Source organism: Musca autumnalis, unplaced genomic scaffold (genome assembly GCF_047663935.1).
Source record: "Musca autumnalis isolate F117 unplaced genomic scaffold, ASM4766393v1 scaffold_5, whole genome shotgun sequence".
In the NCBI taxonomy this organism is placed as follows: Eukaryota; Metazoa; Arthropoda; class Insecta; order Diptera; family Muscidae; genus Musca; species Musca autumnalis.
This window is the reverse complement of record NW_027412088.1, coordinates 139,381,792-139,396,293: the sequence shown is the minus strand read 5'-3', so window position 1 is coordinate 139,396,293 and position 14,502 is coordinate 139,381,792. Positions and strand designations below refer to the sequence as shown.

The following is a 14,502-nucleotide window of genomic DNA, read 5'->3' as shown; positions in this document are numbered from 1 at the left end:
TATTTAAGTATAATTTTGGAAAAGAAATTAGATGAACGCAGACTTTCTGGGCTATGTTTATATAGAAAAAGATGCTAAAATATCCCAATTTCCAATTTGTGGAATTTTACTTCCAATGCGGATATCTATGTTTCTGTTGGACATATTCCAAGGGGAGGGCTTGATAGTGAAACTGGACCATCTAAGCTTCCAAATTAATACCAAATGTGTTGGCGTTGATGGTAAAATACCTATCAGTGTTATTGCAAAATGCGCTGGGATATCCCAATTATAATATTTTGAAGTATTTATTTTAATGACAAATACTTCTGCTTCTCTTATTCGTCTCTTCTGCAAAGCTTTCAATTAGTGTAAAGAAGATTGTCCACGGTAGTCAAATATAAAATTATTAATTAATTTGGTTCAGTTAGCCTTAAGTAACTATGTATGGTATGTCCGTAAAAGGAATGTTTACCAGTGAAAAGCTTTATAAAATAAATTGTGTAGAGTATCACATAATCGTCCCCGTTCCGACTATAGCCATTGCAAACTTGTTTAAATACATACATATATTGAAATTACATGGGTAAAAATATGTGTATTTTCCATGCCGTTTCCCATATTAAATATATGAGCTTTTATATGATTTATATGAGCCCTATGTAAACCCAAGGAGCATTTTTTATACCCTCCACCATAGGATGGGGGTATATTAAGTTTGTCACTACGTTTGTAACTACTCGAAATAATCATTGTAGACCCCACAAAGTATATATATTCTTGATCAGCGTGCAATTCTACATCGATATAGCCATGTCCGTCCGTCTGTCCGTCTGTGGAAATCACTCTAGCGTCCGAACGGATTGACATAGGTTGATGAAATTTTGGGAAAATATGTTATTTTTACGTAGGACTTTTGGTATTGAAAGCGGGCTATGTAGGTCCACGCTTTCGTATAGCCCCCATACAAAATGACGGGTGACGCGTCGTCGTTTTAAGGAATTTTTAAGATATTTGGCCCATTTTACCACCGAATTGGTTGCAATGTGTCTCCAGAGGCCAAAAAATATTCCTACCAAAGTTGGGTTATATAGGTCCACGTTTTGGTATAGCCCACATATAAGGCCCCATATAAAGTACGCGTCATTTTAATATATTTTTAATGTATTAGACCCATTTGACCACAGAATTGGTTGTAATTTGGTATTTTTTGTCTTCAGAGGCCAGAAAACATTCCTACCAAAGTTGGGTTATATAGGTCCACGTTTTGGTATAGCCCCCACATAATGCCCCTTATAAAGTACGCGTCATTTGAATATATTTTGAATGTATTAGACCCATTTGACCGAATCGGTTGTAACTTTGTATTTTGTGTTTCCAGAGGCTAAGAAACATTTCTACCATAAAATGTTTATATAGGTCCACGTGTTGATATAGCCCCCATAATACAATATCTCCCGATTTTCGATATTTTGAACGTTTTAGCCTCATTATCGCACCGAGCTGAAATTTGATATTTAGTCTTCTTTAGGCGTATAAAACTTTCCCCCAGAAATTTTTAGGTATAGGTCCACGCCATCATATAGCCCCCATAGAACGGTACCTTCCGCATTTCGGTATTTTGAAGGTTGTGGCCACATTAATCCACCGAAATGGCTGAAATTTGTGGTGGAGGGTATAAAAAGTTCGGCACGACCGAACTTAACGCTTTTCTTACTTGTTAATTTGTGAACAAATTTTAAATTTTCTGAAAAAAAAAAACAATTGTAGAATTTTTTTTGTATTTTTATGTTTTTATGGTTTGTTTGACCTTCTTCATAGATTGGAACACACGAAAAGAGCAAAAACACTCATATTATGATGCAAAATAAAAATATCAAAATTTTAACATAGGCCTTGAATTCCTCTGCAACTACTACACCGAATTTGGTTGCATCGGAAAGTTTGTTATCTGTCGAACAAAAAATGAAAATACATATCTCTATACTTTCAAAAGTTACAGAATTTTGACCAAAAACCCATTCTGAACCATTGTGCAGTGTAAACTTTCTTTTGGACTCGTGGGTTATTTTGTTAAGTTTTCAGTTATTCTCTAATGCGACTTTTGAAAGTCCTAATATTTTCTGGATTTAAATTCACCACTAAATACCTAAAAAAATTGGCTTCATATGTTATATGTATTATCATATCCTTATACATAATAAAAAAATAATGCAATGATGTCAATAAAATGTTAGGTGTAAACTTTCTTTTGAGGCTGAATGTACGTACATTGTTTATGCTTGGAGCACTGATGGGCAAATTGTGAGAGACTCATGTATTTTTTACACTTTTGTGTGTGAGGGAGAGCATTTCTGCCCATCAATGGCTTGGAGCCACTGTTGTAAATAGTGATCAAGTCTGTTTTGTTGCAGAGAGAATGTGAACTGTGAAAGGATAAATTGGAATAATGTTGAGATGCTAAATAAATATTGTTGCTTGCAATTTCAATTTCCTCTTTTGCATGACCTCGCTGAAATACATAATGCTTTGTTTATAATGTAATTTTATAAAAAATATTTTTTATTAATAATTAATCCGAACAGGTATTAGGATGCAAAACAAAAATGAAACTTACATCTGTAATTGCTGTCTTAGCTGGAAGAGGTCAAGCAGTTTCCACGTGAGTTTCCAATTCCCTTTTTACTACTTTCTTTTTAAAGTAGCCTCATGGGCAAGGGTTGTTGTGACGTTGCTTTATTATTTTTCTTTTTAAATGTTATCAAACTATTTCTGTGCAATTTGTATTTATTTTTCTTATTTAAAAAGAGGCGGCAAATTTACTCTTATTTACATGCATGCGTTTTTAATTTCTTTTGTATGCCCGTCCGAGATGCAATGTTGTTTTTGTTTACAAAATTTGTTGCTAATAATAAACGCACTAAAATACTGGGGAAACATTGAAAGAAATTGCAATTTCAAATAAAATATTAATTCAACACACAAATTCACTTGTTGTTTGTTTCAATTTCCATATTAGACCATAAAATTAGCAAAATTTTGTTTTCTATAAACATTTCTTTTTTCATCAAACATCCATTCCATTTCATATTCTATTCTTATTTTTTGTTTGAAACACAAAAACACGAATTACAAACATAAATTGTCGCATCCATCATAACACGAAGTCGGAGAAGAACAAGCATACAGTGGATGGAACAATCGCAAAACGAAACCAACCTCCGACGTCCGTATGACTGGTTGTGCTTAGACAACATTTTTCAACGAACTGACATTTCATTTCCATAGCAGACGAATGCTACGTTATCGGTGTTGATGGGGGGTTTTAGCCTACGTGTGTATGGGTGAGAAAGATTCGCCATAAAGCGTAGTTTGGCGAGTGATCGCCTAGGTGGGTGGCCTACCAATAAAAAAAAAGATTTTAATGTAGGTTAATGTTGAGGGACTAAAGTTTGCATACACCCTATAAATCTCGAGTTTAACCCCCTGTTTTTGTAACTATTTTTTGTTCGTTCGTCTATATTCGTAATAATTTGGGCATCCATAGCTCAGCCCCTAGCTGACATACAGATCTAATTCCTCATTCAAAAATAAGCCTTCCACATTTGCGCTAAGGCTAGTAAATCGATCTACAAATTTGACAATTCGTGTGAGAACATAAAATTTTTTTACAAAAACAGGGGGTAAGGATAGGTTAGATTAGGTTTAAGCAAGGCCTACAGAAGGTCGGCCATTCAGAGTACTGTTAAAAACATTGTCTGCTCCTTTACTTTTGAAAATGGCAAAACCGGCAAAAGTAGTAAAAGTTGTAAACTGCTCCCATATGAATTGTATTGTGTCTGAAGTAAAGGAACGCTTTTCGAGTAAAAAGTGGTAAAACTTGAAGATTCTTGAACGTAAAGGAACAGAGCTAAAGTAAATACTACAACAAATACAACTCAACAACAACCACATAGAAATTTGTTTTTGTTTGTAATGTTAGTGTAAAAATATATGTAAACAAAATAAGGAAATGTCTATAAATTATTTTAATTGAAAAAAAAAACTAAAGCGCCCTATACACTATCAAATTGGCTTGTCCAGCCGATGAACTCTTTCTGTGCGTGTGTACTGGATAAGTGTGTAGCTACACATTCAATCAGCTTTCAATCTACAACCGAAATCTCCAATTTTTTCCTCAAAAAATCAACGAATTTAATATTTTTGTTATTTCTTCACAAACACAATTTTCTATTTTTCAAAATTGTTTTTTGACAATTTTGAAAATAAACCATATTCATCGGATTGACTGGGGTTCATCTTGAAAATCAAATCGATTTTGATTTTCATCAAGCATTTCAAACTCACACACACATTCTCAGATTTTGAAAATTTTACACATACAGTTACAAGTATTGACAAGCCAATTTGATAATGTATGGGGCGCTTAAAATTTTTTCACATTTGATAGAAAATAACGAAAATAACAGATATACAACATATGCCAGATATAATATGGGATAATTTGGAAATGACCTCGACACCACCACCAAATGCACCAAATGCAGATGTAATGCCAAATAATATGGAAATGCCATCGACATCGAAGGAAGCAATGGGTAAATCCAAGGAAAAACGCAACGCAAAAGGAAACAAGCAAATACGAAAAAGGAAACAATATACTCCAGAACATTTGGAATTATCATTATCCTTATGCCGTGAAGGCAAATTGACCCCTCCAAAAGCTGAAGCATTATATGGGGTGTCGGCGAGAACAATTCAAGCAAGCTTCTTGAAGAGAGGCGAGCAGCGGAGGCCTCATTAGACAACAATCCAGGTGAAAGTTCGTCGCTTACCACCTTTATGTAAGATATATATCCCACTTGCAAATATTGACATACTTACTTTACCTACTTTCTATTTCTTTGCAGGAAGAAAAAGAAACGTCTCGTAAAACCAAATACCCAGCCCAAGCCAAAGGCAAGTCGCAACAAACTAAAATGCAATTCAGACTCGGGAAATATTGATATCTGATCTGATCTCTGGAGATTGATTTTCACGTATATATGAATTTATTTGTTTTGTTTATTTGTTTGTTTTTCTTATTAATGTTTTATATAAGGTCGAAACCTATAACTTCAACTTTAAATACATGTATTTTGTTTTTTTTTTATACGCACACGCAAAGTTATAGGTTTTGCCAAAATATAAAAATAAAAATTTTAAAAAATCCACATTAATCCACTTTCGTTTGGTTGCCAGAAAATCTTTAAATAGCTGTGATAGCATGAAAAGCAAAATGCATTGGTTGGATCGCACAAAGCAACGACAACACAAAGCATTTAGTTGGTGACGCCAGTCTTTTTGGACCTTTTGGACCATTATTGCAAGAAGTAAGGACTTGTCCCCGAAAAACATGTACCGACGTAATGGGAAAAGCGAATACAATTTGTTACAACAAAAGTCAAAAGGATTCGTTTGGACCGATTAGGCTGATCCGTTCAAGAGATATCGTGCGCTTTAGCCGCTACACATGGTAGCAAAGGTTTTTTTACAGCTTTCGGACCATTTTTTCAGGAAGTATGGACTTGCCCCTGGAAAAACGTATACTGTCATAATTGGGGCAGCAAAGTTGCTACAAAAACCCAGCAAAATAAATTGGAAGTAGTGCAATATGGACTAGTTCTGTTACGGCATGTTTTGATGCAATTAAAACAGAGTCGTGAAAAAGGCACTCCAGTCCTCACATTTTAACCGCATTTAGATGCAATCCAAAGAATCACATCCACTTGTCACATTTTAACAACATCCGGATGCAGTTCAGCGGAGTCGTGAAAAAGGCACTCCAATTCCTCACAATTTAACAGCATCCGGATGCAGTCCAAACGGAGTCGTGAAAAAGGCACTCCGTTCGTTACATATTATTAGCAGTTGCTAGAGATCCGTACATGTACATAAATCAGTTTGTACATCTCTACAGGCAGCGGCATACATTTTCCAATAAGAGATAAGCGTGTTAACATTTTCAAACATTTGTTAATACAACCTAAATAATATTTCATTTGTGAACACTTTTCCGGTAACTCAAGAGAAGAAAATTTCCGAATGGAGTGCTGTTGGAGTACATGTCGAAATCTTAACTGGTGATGGGTAGACAACCCATTTAGCAAATGAAGCAAAAACAGTTTAGCTTGGAACAAATGGAGAGGGGAGGAAACACGCATGTTTGCGATTGAATTCAATGGAGAATTTTCATAATTTGTGTTAATGTAATAAAGTTCTTAGTATTTTTGTTTTACACAAATAATGCATTTTATTTGTTCTGGCACATTTTGTAATGGCATGCACAATTTTCGCAGAATGCCTGTATCAAAACACGTGCTTTGGACTGCCTCCTATTCTACCCCAAGGGGCTAGTTAAAATGCAATGCCAAAGGGTCAGTTAAAATGCAGTGCCAGAGGGTCAGTTAAAATGCAGTGCCAAAGGGTCAGTTAAAATGCAGTGCAATGGAGTGCCTCTTTCAGTAGTCACGCTCTTGTTTAAATCATGAGTGAAAATGCATAATTTGATGCACTTCCAGATCACTTGTACATATCATTTAACTGCCTCTTTGGAGGCAAACTTTTTGGTGGGAAGAAGAAAAACGATAAGAGAGCTGGGGCTGGATTCTTGTTCTATGAAAATTTGAAATGAAAAATATTTTTTTTGTAATTTTTTTTTATTTGTCAGTTTTTTCCTTTATAAAAGTTTTCATTTCACATTTTCATAGAAACAAAATTGAGCCCCTGGCATTAAAACCCAGCAAAATGTTCGATGCCCAAGATGCTATTCAAGAATGGGTGCAAGTGAAATGAAATGTCATTTTTTCAGCATCTTCACTCATTCTTTTTACAAGAGCGTGACCCCCAAAAGATGCAATTCATTTTCAGATCCTAAGCATGTCATCTTTATTAACTCGATGGAATGGCAACTTCAACAATTCTTTGGCATGGCATCTATACCAATCCTTTGACATGCCATCTTAACCAATTCCCAAGGATAGCATTTTCACTAATCTTTGGCATGTCATTTTCACCAACCCTTTGGCATGTAATTTTCACGTCTTGTTCGGAAAATGGAAAATACTGTATTGAAAAATGATTTTCATCTTTTTATTTTATTAATTCAAAGGAATTAATGAAATAACAATAATTTATTTATCATCATAAAGTCTACATCTATAATTGCAGTTTCTTCTCGTTGTTGTAACAGTAGTTAATACGTTTGTATTCTCATTTTTCTGCTTAATCTAATGGTTTGTAACCACAAAGCTGCAAACTTAAGTTTCTTAGCAGGAGTGGTAGGGCAATTGAAAAGGAGCAGTGTGTCGTGGGGGCCTGTGCTGTATGCTGGGCAGATGTTTTCCACGGTGTCATCAGTACTTGCCCTATAGGAATTTTCACGTCTGCACCATCCCGAGCGTATTGACCCAAAACTAATCTGGTTTGTCCTGACAGCTGGCGCTTCTCAGCTGCGATAGATGGTGGATGTTCTCCAAGGATGCGGTCCTTGGTAACGATAACTGTTTACTGCATCTGCAACTGCATTCGTGTGAATGCTACTTAAACCTGGTTGAAAGGCTTGTTGATCTAGAGGTTCTCTCTAGTAACGTTAGACTTCTCTTTCTAGATTATGAGCACGGCTTGCTCTGAGTGAGTCCTCTGCTAAAATGGAGATGGAGATGGCCTTCAGCGCAGTTGTTGTGCTGCTTACGGATCCTATGCTATTGATCGGCAACTGGAAAGTTATTTCTGATGCTGGAAGAACTATAGCCACAAGGGTCCTTGCTACGGCCGACAAAAGCGAAATCGGTTTGTAAGATTCACCTTTGCTGGCATCCTTTACTCTTGGAACAATCGCAAAACGAAACCAACCTCCGACGTCCGTATGACTGGTTGTGCTTAGACAACATTTTTCAACGAACTGACATTTCATTTCCATAGCAAACGAATGCTACATTGTCGGGGGGTTTTACGTGTGTATGGGTGAGAAAGATTCGCCATAAAGCGTAGTTTGGCGAGTGGTCGCCTAGGTGGGTGGCCCACCAAAAAAAGAAAAGATTCTAATGTAGCTTCAAGTTGAGGGACTAAAGTTTGCATATAGCATATAAATATCGAGTTTTAGGGTTGGTTAGATTAGGTTTAAGCAAGGCCTACAGAAGGTCGGCCATTCAGAGTACTGTAAAGCTGTAAACAGATACAACGTTTGATTAAAGTTTTGCGTTGGGCGTCGAGAAAAAAACAGCAACAACAGGGCGACGACGACACCAAAGTCAAGCGTTTATCTGTTTGTCGGCATATATTTCAAATGAATATGAATTTTTCGGCATCATGCCCAACAGTGTAAAAACGGCCAAAACGACACCAAACTTTACTCAAACGTTGTATGTGTTTCCAGCTTAAGCTGAAAACAGATACAACGTTTGATTAAAGTTTTGCGTCGGGCGTCGAGAAAAAAACAACAACAACAACAACAACAGGGCGACGACGACACCAAAGTCCAGCGTTTATCTGTTTGTCGGCATATATTTCAAATGAATTTGAATTTTTCGGCATCATGCCCAACAGTGTAAAAACGGCCAAAACGACACAAAACTTTACCCAAACGTTGTATGTGTTTCTAGCTTCAAAGACATAAATACAACAAGACATTTTGTTTGCTATCATTCTTCAGTGAATGGCTTTTGAATTTAACATAATGTTATATCACGATATGGTGATAAAACATTATTTTCTTTTATACATTTTTACGTATTTAACCGAATTTACCGATCCAATTGACATAGAATTATTCTTGAATAGATCCTTGAATTCATAAATTTCGTTTCTGATACCATTACATGAAATGTTCGTCCTTGGTTGCGATTTTGAATTAACTGCAACCTGTTAAGGGTAATGTTTCTATACAAAGTTTCGTAAACATTTTTTTGTTGCATGCATTTTGTCTAGTCTTAAGCTGAAAACAGATACAACGTCTGATTAAAGTTTTGTGTCGTTTTGGCCGTTTTTACACTGTTGGGCATGATGCCGAAAAATTCAAATTCATTTGAAATATATGCCGGCAAACAGATAAACGCTGGACTTTGGTATTGTCGTCGCCCTGTTGTTGTATATTTCAAATGAATTTGAATTTTTCGGCATCATACCCAACAGTGTAAAAACGGCCAAAACGACACAAAACTTTACCCAAACGTTGTATCTGTTTACAGCTTAACATTTGACAACAAACATGATCGATTTTACGTTATTGTGATTTCAGTTTCATTGTATTTTAAATCACAATAACGTTTTTGACATCAAACATAATAATCAGCTGGGCTTATTGGCCGACCTTATGTAGGCCTTGGGTTTAAGGATGCGCAGCCATCTAATAGTATAGGTGATCCTGGATAGTTTAGAGGTGATGGTGTGGTAAGATGATGATGACGCCGATGAAGTGTTCAGATATATTGTTCAATATTTCACGATCATCACCAATAACAATAGGTGTCTATTCTGGGGCTGGATTCTTGTTCTATGAAAATTTGAAATGAAAAATATTTCCTTTATATAAGTGTGTCTGCGTTCTCGATAATTTGTAATAATTATTACAAATTATTACTGAATGTTGTCTTTTTACACAAATGTTCAGTAAAATAGAATGACTTGAGAAACTTGTTTTGAAATTTTTATTACTGAGAACATATAATTTTTACTGAAGGAATTTTGTTCAGTAACATTTTGTAGCTTTAGGCAGTTGTCAAAAGTTTAAAATATTCAAATATCATAAACGTAAATATTAATCAAATTGAAAATTTTTACTGAATGTTGTCTTTTTACTTTTTTAATTTTTTTCCTTTGAAAGAATATAAAATGCTTTACTCTCTAAAAAGAAGTTACGAGTAATATTTACTAACCCCCTGTTTTTGTAAAAGTTTTTATTCTTCTCGACTCAGCGCAAATGTACAGCTCTTATTTTTAAAAGAGGATTTCTTATCTATATATGGAACGCGTCCACGAAAAATTAGGTCCGTATCCCGACCTCACCACAAAATTTCGTGACGATTGGTCCATAATTGCGACCTGGAGTTTGATTACAATTTATAATGGACAGACGGATGGACACACATCTCAAAATCGCTTTATCTCGTCGAGATTTGAAGATTGGTATACCACATGGAGGTATACGACGAATATTCCGCGGTGTTACATGAATTTTTCCCAAAACAAACTTAGTCCCGGTCCACACTAGAGTGATTTCATTGAAACAATTGCATGAAATTATGTGCCTCTAGATCGACCTCCATAGTAAAGTAAAATCATAAAATTGCTGTAGTGGGGAATTCGATTTAAGAACACCTAATTTCATGAAACTTTTTAATGAAATTCACGTTAGTGTGGATCGGGACTTATAATAACATTCCCACATAATGGTGTAGGGTATAATAAAAATTCTGACAAATTATTAGGAACTAATGTCTATATAAGGTCGGGCAGTAATAATTACATAAGCACATTATTGTGATTTGAAACTCCCTAACTTAAATTTTAATAATTGCTCTGTTCCAGAACCTGCAAGAAGCTACTATTTTTTACTACGATAACAATTTTTCCTTTATGTTATCGACAAAAATAGTAAAAATTAGTAGATTCTTGCAGTACTGGAACATACCAAATATGTGTGTTTGTTTACTTACAAGAAGTTACAAAAAAAAAAAATCTCCTCTAAAAACTTGCAAGTTCTGAGCGATGTACTACACAGTTGTTTATAAAGTTAAAGTAATGCATTTTTTGGTTCCAAAGCCAATTCCAAACAAAAACTAATTAGTTTTATTTTTTTGCATCTCTCTGATTTTTTCTGCGTTCGTGAACGTGTTAATATAAATTAGTAAAGTATTGTTTACTCTGTTTGGCACTAAAGCAGGCATACAACTTTGGTGCCAGATAAAATAAAAACTGGAACCTCTAAGTAATTAATTTTAAAGTTTTTTTTTCGAATTTGTGGTCTAAATTGGTCTGTTCCTTTACTTTTGAAAATGGTAAAACCGGCAAAACCTGCGTTTACACATGATAGGACAGTTGAGTACATGTATTGATTGTCAAAAACCCAAAACATGCCTGTGTGACGTAGGTGTCCAGACAACTGCAAAAACAGTTGTAAAATTATAAATGAAAATCGTCGATTTCTTTTTGTTTTCCGTTCACATATTTTGTTTTTGTTCATGCTCTTTTGTTTTCAACACATTTCTATTATTATCTCACTAATTTTTACAAAAATTTCAAAAATTTGTTAACCGACTGCTGTGAAAAAGTGATGGACAGCTGGGAGACAGCCTACAAATGTATGAATGTGTTAGTAAATCAGAGTTGTATTTGCAGACAGTCTGTCTTGTGTAAACGCCTAGTAAAGGAACGCTTTTCGATTAAAAAGTGGTAAAACTTGAAGATTGTTGTACGTAAAGGAACAGAGTTAACGGTAGGTAATGTTAGCCAAGATTCCGTTGATGGGCTAAACCGCGACCTTTTCTGAGTGGCATGACGGACATACAAGTCATCAGAACCACAGTGACAACAAATTAATAGAGGAGTAAATTTTGTTTGAAACATGGCAGAACTACCAGGTAGTGGTATCACACCAGCTGTTCGAATATGAAATGTCAAATCCCTTTAAAAAAAAAAAATTTTTGTTGTAATTTCCCCAACATATTCATATTTTACGATGCCACTACCTGGGTAATTGTGCCATGGTTTGAAAGGAACTTTGTACGTGTGGTTCTACCGTAGATCCCAAAACGCTTTAAAATTCGCCCAATACAAAATGATCTTTAAAAACATGCCTCCTGTGAGGATTGAAATCACGACCCCTGTTTTACAAGACCAGCTCTGTCACTGAGCTAAAGAGGCTGCTCTATTTGCTTTAAGCTGTAAACAGATACAACGTTTGGGTGAAGTTTTGTGTCGTTTTGGCCGTTTTTACACTGTTGGGCATGATGCCGAAAAATTCAAATTCATTTGAAATATATGCCGGCAAACAGATAAACGCTGGACTTTGGTATCGTCGTCGCCCTGTTGTTGTTGTTGTTTTTTTCTCGACGCCCAACACAAAACTTTAATCAAACGTTGTATCTGTTTTCAGCTTTACTTCCAATATTGTATCCAAAACATGTAAACAGTAACAAATTTATCAATTTACATTAACACTAATCCTTATTTCCTTTCCTTTAACTAATCCTTTCTTTTTTGCACACCCATACACTTGTGGATACAAATGAAGAAGGTGCCGATGAATAGAGGAAATTTTTCAAAAAGAAATTGGCCTAAAATCGTTGTTCTAAATAAGAGTACAATTTAAACATTTACACAAAATGTTATTATTACCCAGACAGCATTTAGAAGACTGTTTTTTCAAAAATCACATTGATGAGTCTTTTTAGAGTCCTTTTGGTGATCTAAAATTGATTAAGTCGCTTGTGTGATCAGAAAGGGACTCGAAAGTGACTCCCTGTAATGATTAAAAAGAGTTCAATTTAAAATACAACAACAAATGTGTAGCAATCACAAATAAATCATTGAGGTGTTTAAAATGTGACAATTTTTTGTTATTTATTGTCACATTTTGATCATCTGGAAGATTGAAAAATGCTTAATCAAAAAAGGGTCATACAGGTGTTTGAAAAGTGATTATAATTATGTATACTCTGATCATATTTTGAACAGTTAGGTGATTAAGAACTGATTGTTTTGTTTTATTTTTATTTGGTTGTAAATAAAAAAATAAAATTCTCATATACACTTTCTACAAAATTTTGATATAAATGTAACGTATAATATTAAAGGTACAGACAAACACAACACAACAGGTTTTGCCAAGTGAAATGAAGAAGCAGTATACTAACCACCAAGCAACATAAAGGATAATTAAAAGACATAACAAAGCAGAAAAGACTATAAAACAAAGGAAAGAAACAAAGAAGAATAAAAAGAAAATTTTTTTAATTTATTTCGTCTAACAAAAAGACTCCCTAAAGACGCATAAATGATTATAAACATGGCTCTAAAAAGACTCGAAAAAGGGTCCGAAATTAATCAACAAAACACCAATAAATGATTGAAATACGACTCGAAAAAGACTCATTTGCGATTTGTTTAGAAGAGTCGCCTGAGGTTATGTTTTCCTACCGACAAAGGAGTCATTTATGATCAGAAAATGAGCTCATATTCTAGCTTTTTAATCGTGCAGTCGGATCAAAAAAGACTCGAATTTAATTAAAATTTTCAAAAAATGCTGACTGGGTAAAAACAACACACACATGCACAGATTTACACAAACGTACATACTAGTATGCCTTATTAAAATGTAATTCTAAATTTTGATTAACCCTTCGTTGGACACCGATATTTTTTGTCACATTCGTAACACATGAGTCTGGCCAGACCCATGTAATAAATATAAATTTTTTAGTAAACTTAATTAATATTTTCGTATAAAAAGTCGTAGAATATGTTTTAAGGATCCTAATCTTACATATATAATCGTTATTTGTCAAAAAACATACCTAAAAACACTGAATTTACTTAATTTTATCAAGGTAGTAAAAACGGACATATGCCTATGGAGTAAAAATTCGTACTTTTCTTGTCTCTATGCTCGAAAATCCTATTTATATATAACTCCAATGCACTATATTTTATTTTGGGGTATTACTCTGAATGAATAGTAATAGGGTCTATTTTATAACTTTACAGCTTATTGCAGTGCAATAACGATAATATCAATAGGTAAATGAGGGCATATGTCCTAAGGACTTTCTTCTAATTCATTTGGAGAAACCTATATTTGAACCATTCCACTCCACAAAAAGAGCATAAAGGCTTTGTAATGGGTTTTATTTGTCCAGTTATGTGTAAAATTGTCTAAAATAAATGTGTAACCCTATTTCCAAGGAATTTTTTTAGGTTGTGGTACGTACACTGATTTCAAACCCATCTCCTACTTTGCGACCTTTTTACGTGCAATTTTGAAGACATGGTAGGGTGAAATGCGACAAATTTCATAAAATGGTATTCATTCTGTCAAATAATGTAGAAAAAACCAATTTTAAGAAAAATTTTGGAAATTTTTCAATAAAAAATAGGTGGGGTCTGGCCAGACTCATGTGTTACGAATGTGATATGTATGTCAAAAAATCCTTGTAGCTCCTTTTCTGGTGATCCTTTTGACTTCATGTTTCTTTAGTTGGAAAGGTAAGAAAATTTCATGAAGCTACCTGAAATCTCAGGTCCATAGCTTTATTTTAACCCAGTTTAAAATGCAAAATAAAATGAAAAAGGCCTGGCTAGACTCAGGTGTCCAACGGAGGGTTAATTAAAAACAAGTAAGAAAAGCGTTAAGTTCGGTCGGGCCGAATTTTTTATACCCTCCACCACAAATTTCAGCCATTTCGGTGGATTAATGTGACCACAACCTTCAAAATACCGAAATTCGGAAGGTACCGTTCTATGGGGGCTATATGATGGCGTGGACCT

General features: G+C 34.7%; 1 protein-coding gene across 2 annotated transcripts in view; it reads right to left on the bottom strand.

The window, feature by feature from the left end:
- The window catches only part of mam (neurogenic protein mastermind), a 586,128-nt gene extending 582,879 nt beyond the window's left edge, over positions 1-3,249 (bottom strand). For both annotated transcript variants that reach the window (XM_073955405.1, XM_073955406.1), the window contains exon 1: positions 2,597-3,249. The gene's annotated coding sequence lies outside the window, so the exon portion shown is untranslated. The remainder of the gene's footprint in view (positions 1-2,596) is intronic.
- Between the last annotated feature and the right edge of the window lie 11,253 nt (positions 3,250-14,502).